This window comes from Lacerta agilis, chromosome 6 (assembly GCF_009819535.1).
Source record: "Lacerta agilis isolate rLacAgi1 chromosome 6, rLacAgi1.pri, whole genome shotgun sequence".
Taxonomy (NCBI): domain Eukaryota; kingdom Metazoa; phylum Chordata; class Lepidosauria; order Squamata; family Lacertidae; genus Lacerta; species Lacerta agilis.
This window is the reverse complement of record NC_046317.1, coordinates 56931038-56937311: the sequence shown is the minus strand read 5'-3', so window position 1 is coordinate 56937311 and position 6274 is coordinate 56931038.

The following is a 6274-nucleotide window of genomic DNA, read 5'->3' as shown; positions in this document are numbered from 1 at the left end:
TCTGGGTAGCCTCTGCCACACTTTTGATGGCAAAGGCAGGACTTCTTCAGTTAAGGAGGGCATGTGGAAAATGGAAAATTAATAAATAGTTCGCATAGTGCAGAAATTTGCACTGCTTAGATCAGTGGGGCAGTTATAAAGCAACTGTAACAAGGAAGCTACTGGTACATTTTAACAGTGCCAGGGTGTGGTTTGTTCTCAATACATTGCTGAAAAGTTATCTAAAAGCCTTCAGCAATGTTTGGCCTTAAATAATTGTAAATGCAACATAAATTTCCCTGAGTTTCCAGCTGGTGCATGTTGGGGAAACACCAAAAGAAGCAAAATACAGTACATTTCCCTCCGAATTTTTATATTTGTCCATCTCCCCAAAATTCCCCTACAGTTTTTGAAGAAGAAGAAGAAGAAGATGATGATGACAACAGACATTATAATCACTTATTTTTATAACCTACATGTGAACAGAAGCAGAAGGTTGAAGTCCAGCAAAAAATACTGGTAAAAATCAATCAACTGGAAGTTGCAATATATATGACTATTGTAATGGGGGCAGATAGATTTTTAACAGTGAGCTCAGTTATCCTTTTACTAAAATCATTGTCCACAAAGCCCTAAGGATGGGAGCAAATATTCTTTAGACCTTTCTCATCTTCTAAAAAACAAAATCAACTTTAAACATGCCTAGATAAAAAGAAGAGGAAAAAGACCCTAGACCTATTTGTTTGTAATTAGCAAGTTTCTTAGCTAGCAGGACCATTCTTGTGTGCTATTTTTATCCAATTATCCACAAAACAATAAAGAATATTAAGTAAATCCTTTTTAAAAAATCAACCCCAAACTGTAAAATAGAGGCATATAACCTCTGGTCCAATCAGGCTCAGTGGGAGTCCTAAATAGGCCCATAAGGTTGTTTTCCCCAAACCTGTCTGATGTCTGACATCATATGTGATGCCAGGTGTGGGGCAAGTAAAGATGTAGCTGAGGGAGCTCCTTGGATACCTGTTGACCCACCCACCTGACAAAGAGGCCACAGGAGGTGGGGGGGGGGGTAAGAATCCAGCCAACCATCCAGATCTAGTTCTCTATTCCTGCTGCAAAAACTGCTCTTCCAAAAAAAATATATAACAAAAAATGCTGCCATTATCCTTTTGGAATTTGTTAGGATTCAACACCTCTGAATGAGCTACTATGCCTGCAAATTTCCTGTCTTGAGGGCCTTTATGCTGTAATAGTAGAGCAAACAACAAACACACACATTATCATAGCCTGAGACAAAACTTAAAGGTGTGTGTGTGTGTGTGTGTGTGTGTGTGTGAGAGAGAGAGAGAGAGAGAGAGAGAGAGAGAGAGAGAGAGAGAGAGAGAGAGAGAAAGAGAGAGAGAGAGAGAGGCAGGCCTGGGAGTGAGAAAGTTTTCCTTCTGTTACTACTACCAACTCCATTTTGTAACACTAGAGGGAAGCAAACTCTGTTATTTATTTGGCGCAAGAGTTTGTGCTAGAAATGACATAACATATAAAGCTGAAGAAGTTTGTACTCCTGCTGTTGAACTGGTCTCCTAGGTTATGGACCTGTTAAGTGCTTACTGGAAATTCCAGTATCATAGGCAGGAATGTAGAAAAGATGTGCTCAGGTCTATTGCTAGCTTGCTCTTTGCAGCCTCATACCAGTTAAATCACAGAGCCTAGGGCTTGCCAATCAGAAGGCCGGCGGTTCAAATCCCTGCAATGGGGTGAGCTCCCGTTGCTCGGTCCCTGCTCCTGCCAACCTAGCAGTTCGAAAGCACGAAGTGCAAGTAGATAAATAGGTACCGCTCCAGCGGGAAGGTAAATGGCATTTCCGTGTGCTGCTCTGGTTTCACCAGAAGTGGCTTAGTCATGCTGGCCACATGACCCGGAAGCTGTACGCCAGCTCCCTTGGCCAGTAAAGCGCCACAACCCCAGAGTCATCCGCGACTGGACCCAACGGTCAGGGATCCCTTTACCTTTACCAGTTGTCCAGAGCAGCTAGTGGTCATTGGTCTTACAATAGCTGTACCTTCTTACAATAGCTGTATCTGTCTTTGTCAGTGCAGAATTAAATTTGTTGCCCCCAGAAGGGACCCACTGACTCTGTTTGGGGATTCAAAGACTGTAGTTTAGTTGTACATTCTTTGAATGCCCAAGTAGAGTCAATGTGTTGGGTCCCTTCTGGGGGCACCAAATTTAATTCTGCTTGATGGTTTCCCACAGGCATCCATTTGGCCACTTTGAGAACAAGAAGCTGGGCTAGATGGGGCATTGGCCTGATCCAGCAGCCACTTCTTATGTTCTCCACTGCCAGTCAGTGGAGCTGACAGTACTGAGCTGGATGGACCAGTGGTCTTACTTGCATAAGGCAGCTTCCTAAAGAGTAGCGCAGGGTATGGGGCTGCACACATCACTCTGTAGTGCCCATGTCCCCCCCCCATCTCTCCCCCCAGTCTTCATGCACTGGAGCCAAAAGTCTGTAGGTCATGAATGGCACAGCACATAGTCAATCTGCTATTTCCACTGCTGCGCCTGCACTGCATCAACCACCTTGCCTTTCAGTCTCTCAGTTACCTGCATCAACCTCCATCAGGTGTGCAGCCAGGTATGCAATGTTGCCCCACCTTACCAGCCACTAAAAGGTAAAGGTAAAGGACCCCTGAAAGTTAAGCCCAGTCGCAGACAACTCTGGGGTTGCGGCGCTCATCTCGCTTTACGGGCCGAGGGAGCTGGCGTTTGTCCTCAGACAGTTTTTCCGGGTCATGTGGCCAGCATGACTAAGCTGCTTCTGGCGCAACCTAACACTGAAACTGGAGCAGCACACAGAAATGCTGTTTACCTTCCCTCCTTCTACTTGCACTTTTTTGGCATGCTTTCAAACTGCTAGGTTGGCAGGAGCTGGGACAGAGCAATGGGAGCTCACCCCATTGTGGGGATTTGAACCGCTGACCTTCTGATTGGTAAGCCCAAGAGGCTCAGTGGTTTAGACCACAGTGCCACCCGCGTCCCTTTACCAGCCACTACTATAGGGGAATTCTTTGCATGATCTCCTGGATGCCCTTAGAATCCTCCTCATGATCCCAATCAATCAGGAATCCTGCTCATGAGGAAGATTCTAAGCCAAATGTGTCAATAATTCCCCACCATACCTTATTGCTCAATGAAGGAACATCAAGGTAGAGCTGGCAGGGATACGGATGTTGACTGGGGGGGGGGGGAGAGGGCAAGCTAGCACACATGCCCTCTTTCCACAGGCATTCCTTGACTATGTAAATAGTGCTACTGACTAGCATGTATTTGTGTTCACATTTCATGCAATGGCTACCGGATTGCTACCTTTTCCCCCCTGGCCTTGCTCCTGTGCCTCAAACAGCAGATCAACAGCAAGAAATTAAACAGGAGCGGGTTTTGTTTTTTTAGCATCGACAAAGAGTGATATGAAGTATTTTTCCCCCTGCTTAATTTCTTGATTGTGATTTGTTTCAATTAGTTAATCCAATCCTAGCACTTATTGCTTTATCAGGTTGCTGTTAACGGGAAAGTAACAGTGATCCACAACTCCCTTCAGTCACAGCCACCATGGCCAGTGATCAGGGAGGATTTGGGGTGCAGTCTAACATCACCCGGAGAGCCCCATCCGTAGTCTTATGAGAAACACCACTGTGGCCTTGTGTTTAAGAGCCCTTAACTCTGTTAAGAATGCGGTTGTGCTACAAATACCTGTGTGGAGCTTAGGCAGTTGACAAGACACACCCTTGACAGTATTTTCTATGTGACAAGCTATTTCCATGCAGTGGGGATTTCTTTTAAACAAAAAGAAAAACAATGACACCCCACAGTGGTTTGTTTTGGTTTTTTGTCTAGGTTTGCAGATTGCAATGGCAATGGGAAAATTTCTTAATCAACATGACAAGCCACTGCTCTGGAATGTGTGCTGCATGGAGGAGCCTCCCCAAAAGCCATCTGAAGTGGCAGTCATCAAGCAAGCAATCTACTTCACAGCCTGCTGTCTCCACACTTGCTACAATTTGCTTGGCATTACTCTATTGGTGCCGGGGTCTGTTCTAACATGCAGCTGGACATACTTAGAAAAGTGGGGAGGGGGGAGTTTTATGCCATAGGAACAAAGTTTTGGTGCCACTGGGTCTATATGGAGTGTAATAAGGACTTTGCTTTCTCTTAAAATGAAATAGCATGGGGGTTGGGGAGAAGATAAAGGGAAATTGAACGTAAAGATGAGAACTGTTTCCTTTCAATCTTTGCATCCTAAAGGGCCAAATCAGATACCCATAAGCAAATGCCAGTTCATTTATAATGCAAAAGTAGAGAACAAAACTAAAGCTGCCAGTTTTCTCACTCTTGCCATCCAATACTATGCTGCTTTAAGACTTCTTTTCTCCAGCTTGGCTCCAGTACTGGAAATGGGGGAAATTGTGTTAAAGCAAGGGAAAGCAAAGTGTGGGGTCATGAGAGTGAGCTTCCCTATATGCTCCTCTTAGAATTAACTCCTACCCTCTCTTTTATAGCTGAAAAGGGTGAATTCCATGTTAGGAATCGTTAGGAAAGGTACTGAAAATAAAACTGCCAAAGCACTCTTCACGTGCTACTTGCATGTAAAGGGTACATATGTTGAATGGAGGCTCCAAGCTGCAGCATTGTGAATCACGTGGGAAGCCTTCATATATAGCAAATATGGGGGAAGGAGGAGTGGCATAATTTTTTGGGTAGGGCTATATGCATGACCCCAAGCCCCTGTTCAACATACCTTCTATATGTGAGTAGCACATGAAGAGGGTTTGTGTGAATCATGCACTGATATTGTTGGAGGATAAGGTTGTCCACAGCTACTAGTCATGATGGCTATGTTCTGCCTCCACTCTCAGAGGCAGTATAGCCCTGAATACCAGTTACTGGAAATCACAAGTGGGGAGACAGCTGTTGCATTCGGGTCCCACTTGGGGGCTTCTCATAGGCATCTGGTTGGCCACAGTAAGAACAAGACGGTGGACCAAAGGGGTCTTTGGCCTGATTCTGAACACATCTGATTTGGCTCTCATACACTAGAACCTTTCCTTACTCCCCATTCCATGCAAGGCACCTCTACTTTTCTTCTTTCTTTCTTTCTTTCTTTCTTTCTTTCTTTCTTTCTTTCTTTCTTTCTGTTTTCCTTCCCTACTCTTCTTTTCCCTACCTCTTCTCCTTTTTTGTATTCGTCATTTACCTTCTTCTCTTTCCTGTTTTACTTTGTTACTGTTTGGTTAGCAATAGATACATGAGCAGTGTGCATGAAAGGAAGAAGAAGAAGAAGAAGAAGAAGAAGAAGAAGAAGAAGAAGAAGAAGAAGAAGAAGAAAAGAAAAGAAAAAAGAAAGAAAGAAAGAAAGAAAGAAAGAAAGAAAGAAGAAAGAGAAAGAAAGAAAGAACTGGACTGGAGGGTTGCTGCATGAACTGCCTGTGCAGTGAACTGGGCTTCTGGGTAGACAATGGAAAGAACCTATCTGATCATTCCTACTACTACTGAAGCCACTGCTGCCTGTCTTTCTGCTATTCAACACCGTAACTCTTTTGTTGTTTAGGTGGGCTGGGCTGCAGGGTAGAGAGCAGTATCCCATAACGTCATACCTTTACCTGCTCAGTAGTATTTCCAGTTCTGCTTGGGACCCTGGCAGTCTACACTTCTTTTCTAGAAGACACACCATCAGCAATGAAGGGACTGTTCATGCAGTCGCTGAGGTGGAACCCAGGTGGCTAAAAGGAAACCAGCTACGTGTACAGTACCTAGTGGGGCGACGGAGAGTGGAAAAGGAATAAAGGGAATTAGCAATTAAGTTAAATATGGTTAGGAAGTAAGTTTTATCAGGAAGCTCCTTAGCTATCATTTAATGATATAGTACCTTATTTCAGCAAATCTAAGTAAATCTTAGGACCATAAAGAAGGCTGATCGCCGTAGAATTGATGCTTTTGAATTATGGTGCTGGAGGAGACTCTTGAGAGTCCCGTGGACTGCAAGAAGATCAAACCTATCCATTCTCAAAGAAATCAGCCCTGAGTACTCACTAGAAGGACAGATCCTGAAGTTGAGGCTCCAGTACTTTGGCCACCTCCATGAGAAGAGAAGAATCCCTAGAAAAGACCCTGATGTTGGGAAAGATGGAGGGCACAAGGAGAAGGGGACGACAGAGGATGAGATGGTTGGACAGTGTTCTTGAAGCTACTAACATGAGTTTGGCCAAACTGCGAGAGGCAGTGAAGGAAAGGCGTGCCTGGC